Raw genomic sequence first — 17,350 nt, forward strand, 5'->3', positions numbered from 1 at the left:
CGTAACCTCCAAGAACGCCTTTCGGCTTGTCCCGGAATAACACGAGTTGGTCACGAATGGTCGCATACGGTATGCCCACAAGCCACGGTATCCAACCTCTTGAATTAAACAAGTAAACCACTTGTCATATAACGTGTACCAAACTGCTACTCATCTTCTGTGGAAGCTTGTCTAATAGACTAAGGCTTAGTCTCTGAATATATATAATTTTGATAGTAACAAACAAGCCCATTTATATTGAAAAGGAGCCCAGAGATATAGAACCTGAACCTGAGGAAATCTAGACTTGCTGATTTAGGGCTTTAGCACTGCCGAGAGGGCTTGGCAGTAGGGAAATTAATGTGGTTCAGGGACTGTGAGACAGACTACTTGTCTAATGAAGCAGCTTTGTTCGGATATGGATGTTGGGATGAACAGGGTTACGATACATAACTGATCGATCTTTAGTTTCCATATTTCACATAGTTGACAGTACGTGGAAAGGTCATTAGAGAGACTATAGTACGTACCCTTTCCCTCCAATGTTGATGATCTGACGGACGAGCTGGGAGAACTCATGGCGGGCATTACGTTGGTTTTTCAACACACGACCATCATCTACTTACCGAAATGAGAGGCGCTGGGGTAGCTTAGTGATTAGAGCGCTCACTCGTCACGCCGAACATCCGGATTCGATTCCCCACTTGGCTATATTGCGTGAAGCCCATTTCTGATGATACTACTGGAATGTTGCTAAAAGTGGTGTCACTCAGATTTTTAAGGTTAAAACGTGTATGTAATCAAGTTCCATACATCAGGTGGAATGAGCCTAGCCTCTGTGTGTAACTTCGATATTTTAGTCCTATTAATATTATGCGAGACACAACTAATCATCTCTCTGTATTTATATGTATAGGTTAATCACCCTTACAAGGAAATTTATTTAAATAAACTCTGCGAGGGCTTTGCCCATATATCACCCCACGCTCCTTTCCATTTTGGCAGAGTTGGCTTTACAGATTTACTTCCCTTAGTAAATAAGCCATCCTCCAGCGGTCTTGAGTGAGTGAATAAGTTTATTTTTTCGCCACACTCAGCAATATTCCGGCTATATGGCAGCGGTTTGTAAATAATCGAGTCTGGACCAGACAATCCAGTGATGAACAACATAAGCATCGATCTGCGCAATTGGGAACCGATGACACGTGTCAACCAAGTCAGAGAGCCTGACCACCCATCCCGTTAGTCGCCTCTTACAACAAGCATAGTCGCCTTTCGTGGCAAGCATGAGTTGCTGAAGACCTATTCTATCCCGGATCTTCACGGGTCTCGTGAGTCTGAAGTTCAAAAATATATATCAAAATCCAAAATGTTCAGTGATTGGATATTATGTGTATGATCTAAATAATTCATGTATTCATTGTATTGTATATATCATTTTGTATATATCTTTCTATCCCTGTACATATAGTTTGTTTCATTTTTGCATGTAAGCACTGTAAATAGGAGAGGGTTTCACTAAGTTGGCATAACTTGTACCCAATCCATTCTCTTGAATAAATATGTTTAAATCAAAACCACCCATCCCGTTAGTCGCCTCTTAAGACAAGTATAGTCGCCTTTCGTGGCAAGCATGAGTTGCTGAAGACCTATTCTATCCCGGATCTTCACGGGTCTCGTGAGTCTGAACCAAAATTCACAATGATTGTGGTTCAAGGTTTGTTTACGCCATTCTCGTCCTCTCATGTTTCACCATACTGGAACAAGGGTAAGGTTTGGTATCCGGCTTTTCACCCACATCAAACTGACACACCATCAAAAAATTAAAATATTATTCAACAGCTTCAAACTAAACTCACTAATATCTCCACACGTGATTGTAAATTGTTGAAGAGGACTTTGTGCAAATGAATGGTCACATGCTAAACGGAGTGAACCCGGATTCTTCGCTCACTCTCCTATAGGACATATATATGTAGATCCTGCTGAGCAAGCTTCACCAGTTGAGGGAAGGGGCTTGCAGTAGTTCAACCTGAGTCTTGTCGTCACTATGACAACACATACATTAGACGAGGTGTATGTCAGGTAACTCCATCTCGACGTATCACGTCCACCAATACACGGCACATGTGGGTAAGTAACATACATTTTCATTCGTGGTTTCTTCATCTGAATGCTAAGCGAGCCCTTAAAAACCGTTGTTGTATAGCATGCATAGCATGTTTAATGTTCATCTACAGTTCTGTAAATGTTGCATAAACCATGAATAGTCAGTCGATTACATACTCGTGAATATCCGGATTAGAATTGGTGCGATACAAATTCACAGAATTATGAAAACAAAGTACCATTGCTCACCATGTTAGTTGCATCACTGACTGAAAATTATCTGTCCACGTGGTGGGACAACACTGCATTGTCAACATTGCGGTCAGCTTGGTCAGTAGTACGGTAGTGAGTAAGTATGGTTTTAACCGCTTGCGCAATATTCCAGCAATATCACAGCGGGGGACACCAGAAATGGGCTTCACTCATTGCACCATGTGTGGAATCGAACCCGGGCTTTCTGTGTGATGAACGTCGCTTTAATCATTAGGTTACCCAACCGCCCCCTAAAGTGCTGTAAAACTGGATTTAAGGCACGTGACTTATTGCGAATTATATGGGTACGTTTTTCATGTGGCAAAGCCTTTCGATATCATCCGCATAATGCTCCCTCTACGTGAACGCTCACAGTTAGAGTATACATGACGCCTGTATTGGGAGTATTGCGTTCGCGTGGCACTGGCCCAACTTTTTATAATATTGATTTGGGGACTAAATGTCCATTCAAATGAGTGAGTGTGTGAGGTACGTTTTAGGCCGCACTCAGCAATATTCCAGCTATATGGCGGCGGTCTGTAAATAATCGAGTCTGGACCAGACAATCCAGTGACCAAAAGCATGATCATCGATCTGCGCAATTTGGAACCGATGACATGTGTCAACCAAGTCAACGAGCCTGACCACCCGATCCCGTTAGTCGCCTCTTACGACATGCATGGGTTACTGAAGATCAATATTCTAACCCGGACCTTCACAGGTAAAAGTCCATTCAATGGTTCAAATAAAATGTAAATATATGACAAAGGACGTCTTGTTTGCATTCAATAACCAACCAAAGTTTGCACCGATCAGCGCAACCACACTTAGCGGGGAATAACTCTACCTGACTGTGTTGTGTCGCGTCAACGCCTCGCTGCGTACGAGTTTTCTTTAAAACTATCATTTTATGTACAGAACCGACCTTTATTGCTTACAGCATATGAAGATCACAATGATCATATACAGTTTGGTGACATTTTGGTGATAGGGCTGGTAGTAATATAAGCCATATAACATACACATAATAAATAGTAGTACATAGTACTTTTGTTTACACGGAGGACTTCCATCTAAATTTTCAGATACATTTTACAGAAAAAATAAATAAAATTTACTTTATAATTCACTTTCACAGTGACTTGTACCTGAACATGACAGTGTTACAACAAGTACAAAGTCTTCGTCGTTGACCATCTTTTTCATTTTGAATCGATTGACAAAATGTTACAGAGTTTGGTCTTTCGTAAAGTAAGGATTAATAAATTGGTTTCAAGAATCAACAAAATAGGGGCATTGTAAAATTGCATGATATTCATCACCGATAGAGGTATTACAGAGAGGACATCTACGCTCCTATAAAGGTACACCATTCCAACGGCCGACCTCAACTGATAGACGGTGGTTAGACGTACGCAATGTAATCCAGCTTTTTAGTGGTAAAAAGCTTAAATAATTTTTAAAGATGACTTTGACTTTATTTTACTAGATCGACAGTGTAAATAGTTGATATTTTATTCTCAGTCGCGTTTTTTTTTCTCTGCGCGCCATGTTTGTGTGTGGTTCTAATGTTTTATCAATGCTATGACTATGCTTAAAAAAAGCTAAAAGGATTTTTAATGAATATTATTATAAGTGCTGATTTTGTTTTAAACAATGACAATAAAAAAATACAGAGCAACTAATACACATATGTGTTGTCTCGATGGTTTTTTTGGTTTTTAACACCAAACTATATGTGTGTCTCAACAAGGAATTGAACAATATTTACTTTACAGGTGGGAAAATTTAGATTTCGTTAATCGATTTTTCTCAAATGAATAAAGTTTATTTTTAGTTAAAACAAAATTGGAGCATATGATAAATACAACACTTCATGTGTCACTGGTCAAGTCAACACAATTACAACGATTACAATGGCAGTACAAATACAATGGCAATAGACAATAAAAGAAGTGGTTATAGGAATAAGGCAGTGATAATAACCTTCACTTTGCTGATACAGTGGTCAAGTCTCAATAGGCCTAGGCTGGTAATCATGGGTAATCACTGCTAGCATGAAAACATTGTTTCTTCTGTATATGGACAGTGCAGGAAAAACGCATTCTTGGCATCCTTTTTTCGTCCAAATAACGTCGTTTTATGACTTCGGATACATTACGAGCGAACGATGTAATTGCACTTCTTCCGTTTCTTGACTGGCGTTGACAATCAAGCAACAACACCTACCTGTTTTCCTACTTCTCAGTTTTCATTGGTCACCTACTCGTGTCAGACTACAGTCCGGAGCTCGACGCGGAAATGTTGAGCGGAAGTGTTGAATGTGTTGAATTCTGCCGTTCTGCGCATGCGGTTTGTTTAATACCTTGCTCTCCGCACGATCGATTCCGCAGATTGTTTGCAGCATGTAGGGATCCAATCCGTCGCATCTGTTGGTAGTTGTGACGCAAACTTCCCATTAATAACGTAATGATAAGGGTGAGAATATTGTTCAGAATATTCAGAAATGGACAAAGCTCAGTAACGGTTAAACAACAGAAAACGGATAGTACTTGTGCTGTTAAGGAGAGAAACAACAACAACAACACTTAAATCCAGTATGGCATTGTGTGATTGTTTAAAAACGCATGGAAACACAAGACAAAAGAACACCAACCCTTAAAAAACCTGTAGAAACCACAGGAAGATTTCTATTTAATGATAAAAGATTCGTTAAAGGCACAATGTCACACATTTTCGACAATATTTTGGCCTATATTATATATTGGGGCATATGCACTCCCTTTAGCTTCCATCGCCTCTGTGTTGGAGTGGTTAGGGCGTCCGCCCGGTTCGATCCCCGACCGCGTCATACCAAACGACGTTAAAATATGGTACTTGTTGGTCCCTGTCTGGCATACAGCATGAACGTGTACAACAAGGACCGGTCGGCGGTGTTTGAGTCAGTATAATGTGTCTGAGTTGGGTATTCACGCTTAACTGCGGCATGGTATCTCAGTAAGCTAGCACTATAAAACCAGCATAAGTCTGGGCTGGTACAAACAGCCACGCATACACACGCATGCACGTCATCACACGCGCAAAATAATCTTAAGGACGACGTTAAACCACATTTCACCTCACCTTCACCCCACTATAGCTTCGTATTGATGCAATAAAAGACGTATTATCCTTTACGACTGGCCTGAGATCGATAATTGAAACTTCGAGGTGAACATCTTCCAAACAGAGAATACTTGCCATATATGGAATGTAAACAACTGCTCAGTAGATCGGGAACTGTCGCACGTGTCGGTGTTGGCTGAACTGGTTTCAGTCACATATTCGTAAAGTGCGCTCCAAGGGATATAACGCTATGGGGTTCGCTTGAAATATTGTTCGACCGGTAGAGGGCGGTAGAGTCAATTTAATGTAACGTTGTATACGTTACCATGCGTATTTTCTAAATAAATTATATGATAGCTTTCCTTTAGAGAAATGCATTATTTATTTTTCGAGAAGTGTGGTGTGATAAAGTGCCTTAAAGGAATAAAAATCTTCATATGCCCGTAAATTTATGTTCATTACAGGTTAAGTTGGTTTACATGTTTAAATGATTAATTCAATTTAGAAAAAAACAAACTGTTACAACATACAAATGCCACTTAGAACGAGGTCAAATGAAACATATATTATATCTGGGATTACACTTTCATAGTAAAGTACAGATTCTAGTACTTTTGTTGGGTTGAGTCCAATGCGGGACTCGAACCCACACACTCAGAGTCAGGCGCGTAAGTCAGACATGTGTAAGTCGCGGTGGCTGAGCCTCTAATGAAAATCATGGGTTGCTGAAGACCAACTCTAACGCGGATCTATTGGGAAACCAATATCAGAATTAAACTAGGATTGCCTCCTGGGCAATACTGTAGGTCTTCAGACTTCCCCATATACACCCCGTGGCTACTTTTACTTATCCTGTTTGTTTGGACGCCAGCTGGATCGCCCATTACAGTGTTTCTGAGATAGAATTACCTAGAAAGTAAATGTTAGTTAATGTGAAATGTTGACGCCCTAATTTGGTGCTGATTCAATGCATCTGACACAAACTGCAGAAAAACAAAGAGGAACGCACAGCCAAGCACAGCAAAGGACATGCCTCTTGAGAGATTATATCCTTCCAATTCCAGAACACTAACTCTTTTGAATGTAGACCTAAGAACAACGGAGTTACTGTTAAAAAGGGAACTATTTCTGTGGGCACTGGTAAACCAGGACGTGGGCAGTGCTAGATTTTACTGGCGCTTCCTGTGAGATGAGATAACTAACTAACTGACTGAAGGAAGCGCCAGTAAAATCTAGCAACACTCGCTGCTTCCTTCAGTTAGTTATGTCCCAACTGAAAAAATGCGAAATCCTCATGTCCCTCACAGTTTGTGGCGTAATTGTGGCGTAACTATTGACTTTTACATAATAATAATGTGAAGCAAAATTGTTCTACATTTTATTGTCTACATTTTGGTACCTTCAAACATGAAATCCATTGTGTCTTCGCAGAGCTGTGAACCCTATAAAAATGCGTTTTGCCAAAAATTGACCAACTTCCAAGGGCAATAACTCCGACACTATTCAAGATATCAACATGCATTGAACAACCTACGTAGTCCGGAGTGTGGGCTTTAAAACCATATATAGAACACTATTGTACTATTTGCCGTTCAGGAGCAGCAGATTGTTAAACACAGGCACCGTAAAAAAAGTGCGGAAATGTGCAAAATCGCGAAGGCTGTCTTTGTGTCGTAATGGTGACGTTATTATTGATTTTTTCATAATCATGATGTGAAGCAAAAATGTTTCCCATCCAATTACCTAGAGGATGGTACTTAGAAAAATGAAATACATAGATTTTTCGCAGAATTGAGACCTTTTTCTTAACCCTATGAAAATGCGTCTTAGAAAAATCACCAACTTCCAAGGGCGATAACTCCAAAGCCATTCAAGATATCGACATGCCTTGAGCAAACTAAGTAGTCCAGAGTATGGGCTTTCCAACGGCGTATTGAACATGATTGTACTATATGCCGTTCTGGAGAAGAAGATTTTCAAAGACAGGCACCGTCAAATCGTGAGAATCGGCAAAAAAATCAGTTTTTTCAAAATAGCGGAAAATTTGACCTGCCGGCCAACTTCCGGTATGTGTTCAATCGACGGGGAATGATGTTGTCTACATTGAGTGAAAATTTGGTCAATCTACCTCTTATAGTTTTTGAGTTATTCAGGTGCAAAGATTTCGACATTTTGGGTTCTCTGCCCTTACCGGAAGCCGGAAGTCGGGATTTTTTCGACTATGTATCAATTTCAGCACAGAGGCTATCATCCCTGAAAGTTTCATGCAAATCGACCAAGCGGTTAGGTCAGGAGAGCTGTCACAAAAAACGTACAAATAATAATAAGAATAATAATCCGGGTAAAAACAGTAGGTCTTCCAGACTTTCGTCTGAAGACCTAATTAAACTGCTTGTGTGAAAATCTCTTGCGGACTCATACGTAATGAATGTATGTAGTCACCAGGCGCCAATGAGGTAGTCAAATATCGCACATGAATGTATTAACGAAAGTACATGAGGCGTATAAATGAGTCAGCACTGAGCGAACAGATGGATTGGATGTTACCAAACCGGACAAAGTTGGTCTGTGACTCACACATACATATATATGTTTTCGGAATGGAATGTTCATGAATTTGTTATTGATAGACATGTAATATATTTTTAAAGATTTAAAACAGTCACGCAATTTTCATAGATCTTTGGGTGAGTTATAACTCTGGTAAAATACTTACGATATTGTTATTGCTTGGTATTTGTAAACCAGTTAAAAGCAGATGCTTTAGAGTAACGGAATCGCTAAATCGAAGCAGTATGCTCGTCAAGGTTAAACCATATACAGAACACCTACAAACAGTTTTAAACAGAACTCTCGATGTTGTGTGTCTTGTCCAATGTAACGTAGTCAGATAAATATTTGCTTACTGTTCAGATTGTGACTATGTATGTTCAGAATTCGTGAGCGTTATCCTGCCTTCTTTTAGGTGAATCTTTCCCACAAAACTAGCTGAATGTATGTCGTTTTGCATCCGTTTCGTAGACTTTATTCGACTTAATAAAAATATATTATGTTTCAAAAAATATTTATTAGTTCTATACCGCAGTTCGCTCCTTACGTGCAAAGCACTACCTCGTATCCTGGTATCCGAAAATATACACGCGCAAATTTGCCTACATAAGTAAATCTACATAGGGTGTGCAGTTTGCTGTGCGTTCATAGAGACTTTAAGTTCTTTGAGCAAAGTTGTAGTAAATCTTGATAATAGTTAATTTCTTCCCTAGAAATTGATCGCGTAAGATGTGAGATATCAAGAAGATGTTGGCATTTTCCGGTGATACCTCAATAGTCAGACACCCCACAAGTTAGACAGTAGAGCTGGGGTGGACCAAGTGCTCACCTACATTCATAACGGAGCAGTCCTAAATAGGCCTCAATGGCTCATCTCTTGCACAATAAAATCAAACTCCCATAGGTCAGCTTGGCGGTTAAAGTTTAATCCCTTTTAATTGATCCACTCACATAACATTAGGAGTCTTCTTGTGCATAGTAGATAAGGTGGCCTAATTATTATTGTGAGTAAATCACTACAAAAGAACAAAAGAACTGAGACAGACTTCTCAACTCAGGTTTCCCAGGGTGACGATGACTCTGTTCAAGCTGTCCTCGCGGAACTATCATGAGACCTTCAGCCCGAGGACCAACAACTGCCTTGAAAGATTTAACAGCCATCTGAATGCCAGCAGTCGTCACCCGAATGTCTTCAGACTGATCGAGATTCTCAAGAAGATTTAGAATGCCGACAAGTTGAAGATCACCCAGATTGACTTCGGTGCAGCTCCTGCGCAATCCTCAACCACCAAATAGGCCGAATGAGAGAGCAGCTGGAGCAAGGAAGCACGACTCCAGTGCAGTATTTGGAAGCTGTCGAAAAGCTCGTGATGCTTGGCTGAATTTGACTTTGCAGCTCCAAACTATGCCTGTAGTTCTAGTGAATATGACGATGTTACTTATATGCATATGATATTATGACAGTGACAAATATAATGAAACTTACAAAAGATGTTGAAAAAGGGTAAATATAAGTTAATCCATTTCCCCAATGGGTAACAGCCTTCATAAATTTGTTAACTCAACCGTTTAATTAGGTTTTTCCAAGTGTCTAACAAATGGGTTGTCTGACTATTGGGAGAACAACGTTATTTCCCATATTACATCAGTGTTGGTCTGATACTTGGATGTTTGGTATGCTGAAGTTGTTGGTAATCATATCACTGATGCCGAATGGTTGGGAAAATTTAGGATGCGACGAGAAACATATGAATTGATCTGCATTCGACTGAAAGATGAGCTCTTTCCCTCTGATCATACAGTCTAGGAACCATTGGATGTAAAGAAAAGGGTTGCTAAAACCATGCTCACCCTATGCGTTCATACGACCACATTTGCTTAGGGTAGCAACAAATAAGCATTTACTCACCGGTAATGAAACATTTGCACCTGGTCCAGGACAGGAGTATTTTTGCTTGAGGAAGTAAAGTTTGCATATGTGTAATTGCGTTTAAAGGACCGAATATACTCACGTAAGCAAATTTACACGTATGCCAAAAATACACACATGTGCAAATGTCGATGTATAAACAGGGTTTGTAAATTCGTTTCTTAATTTTGACTCGTTTTTTTGCAATTCCCTTTTCGCTTTAAGTCATTCTCAATAGACCCCCAATGGTGGTATATGAGTACATTCATCAATTATTACATGCAGTCGAAATGGCGGCGGAGTATAACACATGTATTGTAGAAAATCAGTTGTTGGTATAACACGTCTAGTATCTATATTATGTTATTGTAGAAAAGATAACATTTATAAACTTTGCTAGGTTTTTAAAACAGTAAAATCCCTGAGGTAGTAAACAAAATTCTATAAGATACAATATTTGAGTGTTTGAGCAATTTGGTTGGTATAAATTTTCTTCCAGATTCATGAAATGCAGGACTGCCAAATATATAAATGAACTCGTCTGCAGTTGCTGGCGAGTCACATAATTTACAAGTTCTATTATTCCAACGCCCCGTCTCAATTAGTAAACAATGATTAGATGTTCTGAAATTTAATAGTGGGTTATTACTATATTTCGGAAATAAGAGAAAGGCGTCAAGTGATGGCAGGGTCGTAATATATTTATAGTATTGTCCCTTAGGAGTTATTTCTATGGCATCCCTCCACTCTTGATAAAAGTAATCTTTTGTCCCACTTTCTACCATATTCAGCAGGTATGTTCGACTAAAAGTACCTGGACAGATATAAATATACATTACTAAGCCCGCATGAGTTTCGGAAAGTTTTAACAAATTTAAGCCAAGAATAGGAATGATCATTTACCACACTATCTAATGACCTGAAATTATAGATTACCTGCGACAATTTGAATTGGGACAGGGGCGTGGTGAGTTTATGCCAATAACTAATTATTCTTTTGGATACATGAATACTGATAGGATATCTTCCAAGTTCACCATATAAGAAATAATTCGGTGTAGACATTCTGAGACCAGAGGCTAATTTTAAACAATTGCAGGTATGTACGTTTTCAAGCATATCTATTTTGCCATGAACCCAAAATTCAGAGCTGCACAAATTAAGGTAAATCATTAAATAAAACGCTTTAAATACACAATCAAGTGGAAACTCATTATTTCTTGCCATCTTTAATAACAACAAACATACATGTCTTAGTTTGTGTAGCTATTACAGTAATACCAAAAGAGAACTTCTTATTTTTGTGAGAGTTAAAGCCCAAGTAGTTATAATTATCAATTATTTCAATTTCATCTGTGTCACAGTGAAACGATAGCTTATTACTTGCCACTTCCAAATATAACAATTTTAGTTTTGTCAACATTTCCCGCTGTAAGCAGAAACTAGCTTATACTTAAACCAGCTTATGCAGAAACTAGCTGCTATTGACGGCATGCATTGTGTTAATCGTCATTATATCATGCAATTTAACCTTTGGGGCTTACCTACAACCAACCGGGGACTTTACCAAGAGGTTAACTTTGACATCTACCGTTTAACCTTTCTCATACATTCACAAATGTGCTGTACGTATACAAATCCGGGTTAGTCATAGAGTCAGTCTCTGGACTGTCTATTCCAGATTCTGTCATATACATGCCGAGGGAATATCGCCGACTTTGGCTTTCAACAACAAACAGAAAAGCAAAAGTAAGCACCCACATATGAAGTAATATGACAATCTATAGGCTCATATGTTGACGAGTATTACAGGTTTTGTAGCTTGTCTTGTATAATTCAAATATCATTAACTATTGCTTAAATGGAGACTAGACATATTTATGGGTTTAGGATCCATAAAAGCAGCCAGCAAACATGCCCCTTGTCCACCAACAACTAGATATCACTCTAATAATAATACGTGTGAATTTATGATGCACCTTTTCCATGTACAAGGCACATGCTCAATGCGCTACACAATCTGATCATTATTACCTCGGATAACCCAAACTGCCAGTGAGGTGATAGAAGGTTAATGGTCTCATGGCTTATCCCACCGGGTACCCATTTACTACTGTCTGGGTGAAGAGATGCCATGTTGAACAAACTCACTTGCGTGACATGTATCACATGTGCTTCGTTGTGGGACAGGACTAATGTCCTGGAAACTCACAGAAGTCAAGCTGCCAAACACAGTCACCCATTGAATAACTCTCCGCGCTCAACGTTGTTTAACTTCAACTGATTTGTGACCTGAGCTCTACCCACAGGGCGACATACAACCACGTTTTACTGCATTTAACACCCTTAACGTGCTATGAATTTGTTGACAGACGTGGCAGGGAGACCGAGATCCTGCTGAGATGAAATACGCTTGAAATATACTTATATTTCCAATACAATGTATATTTCACATGGTTTCACTGAGCATTGATGTCTGCATATAGTCATAAAGGGAATACAATGACACGCAAGTAACTGATTTGACATTCTCTAAGTATTCCAAACGTATCGATGACCTGTTCCATTTTATGCCAAACTTGCGCAAATTGTTTAAAATTGTACTATTGCTTTTAAAGTTCTTTATATGGAAATATAATGGCAGTGATATATTTCTGACGTTTTAGATAAGGTCTGAAATAGTGAACTGTCCAAATTATTTCATACGGTATATGAACAAAAAATATTTTTTCATATATGTCACGCATGAACAGTTTGTGCTTCCATTGTGTAGCGGATGTGAAATATCAAAAACATGTTATTCTTAAAAATACACCATTTCAAATTTAAAACGTACACATAATACAATGATTATTCATTGATTTTTTAGATTTTCAGATATGCGCTTTGTGAAGTGTTATTATATGTTTTTGCATAATAGTTCTCAAATATTGAATATTAAAACAAAAACAAACTATTCTACATCGGAGAAAGCAATACATTTACAACAACTCGCAATTGTTCAAACAGAGGTTTCTAATAAGCAAGCACAAGGGACAATTGCTATTTATATAACTTGTAAGGCTTTAACATGTAGTTAAACAATCCCTGAACAAGAGGACTGTAGGTCACTGTACAACTGATGCACGGATGCGATATGAAGCTTTCATGTATGGAGCTTGAACTTTGTATTGCTATTTGGTGTTTGTGGTACATCCTTTCGTGTGCGCAGGACCGTCATAAACTTCACACGAATTGCATCCGACAGTTAGCGGATCACAGTACAATCTAGTGACAAGCCAACATTCCAGAAAGCAGATTTACAAACTGACACAATCATTTTCTAACATGACGGCTATTTTCATTATACATTTTATCTATGTGTACATCGTTTCAAACCCGTGAAGATCCGGGTTAAAATTGGTCTTCAGCAACCCATGCTTTTTGTAGGAAGCGACTAAAGGGAACGGGTGGTTAGGCTCGGTAACTTGGTTGACAATTGGTTGCGTATATCAATGCTCATGCAGTTGATCACTGGATTGTCTTGTACAGACTCGATTATTTTCAGACAGCCGACATATGGCTTGAATATTGCTGAATGCAACCAACCAATCAACATCGTTTCAAGCTTCAGTTCCTTCACATGGTATTCAACGAACGTCAAAATGTCCCTTGCAGTGAATGTGTTGCTTTCCCCATGAATTTAGGCGCTTATCTACATACAAGGATAATGTTCACGAAGATGTCTGCACACGCATAAGTAGAAACAGTAAGTTACAGCATGTGGAATTTATGCGTAGGGTCGTGGTACGAAACGGATTGCTAATCGGGAAAGAGGGCATGGGTACTGCAAATTCAACACTTCATTACTGCTTCATCCTGATTACGGAAAATTGGTAAAATCCATTTTAAGAGAAACAATATTAGAAGAATACTCAGAAACTGAGTATAACGGATAACTATAATGACTCTGATTACAGTGGAATCAAACTGAATAATTTATGACAGCTTATTTTTAGAGACCTTTTTAATGAAAGTCAGAGGAAAATCAATATCTTTTTCCCCATTCCTTAAAAAGAAAAATAACAACAGGACAACTGAACTATTAACTAAAATTAAGGATTGTGAAGATACGATGAGGAAAAGTTATCAAAATATTGATGAAAATCTGCTTTCTGAACTCTCAAACATCAAATAGAATTACAAACACTAAAGGAAGAAGAAATAAGAGGAATACCAATCAGGAACAGAATATTATGGTATAAAGAAGGTGAAAAACCAACTAACTATTTTTGTAACCTAGAAAACAGAAATTTTGTCAGCAAATTAATTAATAAAATTAAAACAGATAATGATAAGGACAGCTTTTCAATTCTGAATGACGTCAAATCCTTTTATAAGAAATTATATACATCAAACAAAAACTTGAATGAAGAAGAAGGTTTACAGAATTTTATAACTCCCACACTAAATGATGATATGAGAAACACACTTGAAAGGGATATTGATTTAATTGAGATTACCTATGCAGTCAGAAATATGAAAAATAACTAAAGTCCAGGAATTGATGGTTTTCCAAAAGATTTTTTCATTTTTTTCTGGAATGAATTAAACGTCTGGATTTTTACATTTATTAAAGAAGTCTCAACTAAAAGGAAATTATCTTTGGCTATGAAAAGGGGAGTTATAACTTGTATCCCTAAACCAAATAAAGATAGACCTTTCTAAAAAAAATTGGAAAACAATAACTCTTTTAAATGTCCTTTATAAGATAATCATCACTTGTATCACAAACCGGTTAAAGAAAACATTAGATTTACTTATTCATGGTAATCAAACTGGATTTATTCCAGGCAGAACCAACCATTAGTGAAAACACAAGACTACTATATGATATTATGTTTGAAACCCAAAAAAAGAAACGTTCCAGGTTTACAAACTTTGATTGATTTCGAAAAGGCTTTTGATACTGTCTCCAAAAGGTTTATTGATTTAGCCCTGGAAACATTTGGTTTTGGCCCTCAACTTAGGAGCTGGACCTCTTAACTTTAGACACAACATCCTGTGTAATTCAAGATGGCTATTCATCAGATTTTTTTACAAATGAAAGAGGTTGCAGACAAGGAGACCCCATATCCCCTTACATATTTCTCTTTCTAGCTGAAATTTTAGGTTGCATGGAAAGAGCATATAAAGACATAAAAGGAATTACTATATATGATAAAGAATATAACCTTGGACAGTATGCTGATGACATAGAATTATTTCTTGATGGCTCAGAAGATAGCCTGTATGCTGCTATCAATACATTGAATACCTTTTACACAATGTCGGGTCTTAAGAAAATATTGATAAAACTAAAGCAATCTGGATAGGATCAAAAGCGGGTAGTGAGGAAAGATTATGTAATGATATAAATATAGAATGGCACAAAGATGAATTTGAGGTATTAGGTATCAAATTTACTTCAATACTATGTGACTTATAGGTGATTAATACTAGAAAAAGGCTTGATGAAATTAACAGACTATTGGCCGTCTGGAGAAAAAGGCATTAAACATTAATAGGAAAGATTACAGTTATCAAGACATTAGCAGTTTCAAAACTAGTCCATATTTGTAACACATTACCAAATCCACCCAACACTTTTATTACTTCACTTGAAAGAATATTCTTCAAATTTATTTGGAATGGAAAAAAACGATAAAATTAACAGACAAACTATGAAAAGATTGAGAAAAGAGGGTTGATATACAAACTTTTATTGAACCTTTAAAAATTTCCACTTTGAGATTACATTGTAGGAAAATCACGGCAAATAATCCATGTAATATACCCTTCAATAATATATTCAAATTTGATATCCAAAACCCTTATTGGATTGATGTTCCAAAGGCATGGACTAGATATTGTGAAAAGACTGAAGTTGATGCAGAAAACATTGATGATATTCTCGCACAGCCTTTAAGGTTTAATCACAGATTAAAAGATACTCATCACTTCATAAAACACTGGGCTGATAAAGGAATTTTAACTATTAGAGATATATGTGATAATTCAGGATTAATGCCTTTTGAAACATTAAAACACATGTGTAATATAAGTGGAACAATGTTGAATTACAATTATGTATACACGCCCTGCCTATATCATTCAAACTATTAGAAATATCAGGATGATACCTCTCAACAATATGAACATGGCCTTTTGTAACAAAAGCCTCATTGCAGCTTCAAAAGGATCAAGATATTAAACTTCTTGATTTTCAGTTTAAATTCTTACATGGAGTAATATATTCCAAAAGGGAGCTTTAGAAAATGAAACGAGTAGATTTTGACTAGTGCAATTTTTGTAACGACCTACAGGAAACAATCTGTCATGTATACTGGAATTGTAAGGAAACCAAGATTTTTTTAAATGAGCTTGAGATCTGGATCAATAAATACCTCATTAAAGAAATCAAAATATCAAAATACCCAGTTTGGTTTAGTACTTCACAAGCCAACAAAATACTAAACCATTTCATTTTCTCTGCAAAGAGACATATCTATTTATGTAATATCAAAAAACAATTCCCAAATTAAATAACTATCTGAAAACTTTAGAATTCATCTTTCTTGCAGAAAAAAAATTATCTAAAAGAAACAATGATGTAGAAAATTTGGAATAAATGGTTTCCTTTCATCCCATTTCTCAATCACTGACTGTCCAACCATCCTTTAGAAGCTAGTATGTGTCAACCTATCTTATTTGTATATTGCTTTTGTTACTGTTGCGGCAGAGTAGCCTTGTCGGTAAGTCTTTGGCTCGTCACGCCGGGTTCTATCTCATGGGTACTGTCTGTGGGACACTCTTCTGGTATCCCCTACATGATATTGCTGGAGTGTTCCGGAGAGCGGCGTAAAACCATACTCACTCACTCACTTCTGTTGCAATAATATGTTTGTATATATGTAACTATGGAATGAATTAAAAAAAGTCTTTTTTTGGACCAGACTAGTTGTTGACGATTAACAGTTACAAAATAATCAAGTTCATACACATGCATGACTACCCAGAACATCAGGGTATTTTCTTATATGGGTGAGAAGACAGAATTGTTGAAACCTAAAACTGTATAATGATATAATGGTTTGAGTTAATTCAAAAAGTCTGATTAACTTGAAGTAGATTTATCATTATTTGCTCTTCTAAAAAGTAGGGAACGTCATCTTTAATTTATGATTGAAAACATTGGGAGATATATCGGAGTCAATCAATGCTGGTATGATAATAATGAAAATTTTCAGAGTGCATCACCACTTGCACTAATGACCATAGCTTTTTGTACGGTAATCGCTCTTGTTAGATTGTTGGTGTATGACGCATGAAATTTGCATGTGTGCGATTTTCATTTCAAACATAAGCACCGTCTTAAAACAAACACCGAGGACTGTGTGATGCTAGTTGATTGCCAAAATCAATGGT

General features: G+C 37.5%; 1 long non-coding RNA gene across 1 annotated transcript; it reads left to right on the forward strand.

Moving 5' to 3' along the window:
• Nucleotides 1-1,104: 1,104 nt before the first annotated feature.
• LOC124282070 lies at nt 1,105-15,033 on the forward strand. Its single transcript, XR_006900041.1, has 3 exons — nt 1,105-1,116; nt 7,946-7,947; nt 14,914-15,033. It is a non-coding gene; the product is annotated as an uncharacterized LOC124282070 (long non-coding RNA).
• Nucleotides 15,034-17,350: the final 2,317 nt, after the last annotated feature.

Source organism: Haliotis rubra, unplaced genomic scaffold (genome assembly GCF_003918875.1).
Source record: "Haliotis rubra isolate DU_JTF1 unplaced genomic scaffold, ASM391887v1 Scf292, whole genome shotgun sequence".
In the NCBI taxonomy this organism is placed as follows: Eukaryota; Metazoa; Mollusca; class Gastropoda; order Lepetellida; family Haliotidae; genus Haliotis; species Haliotis rubra.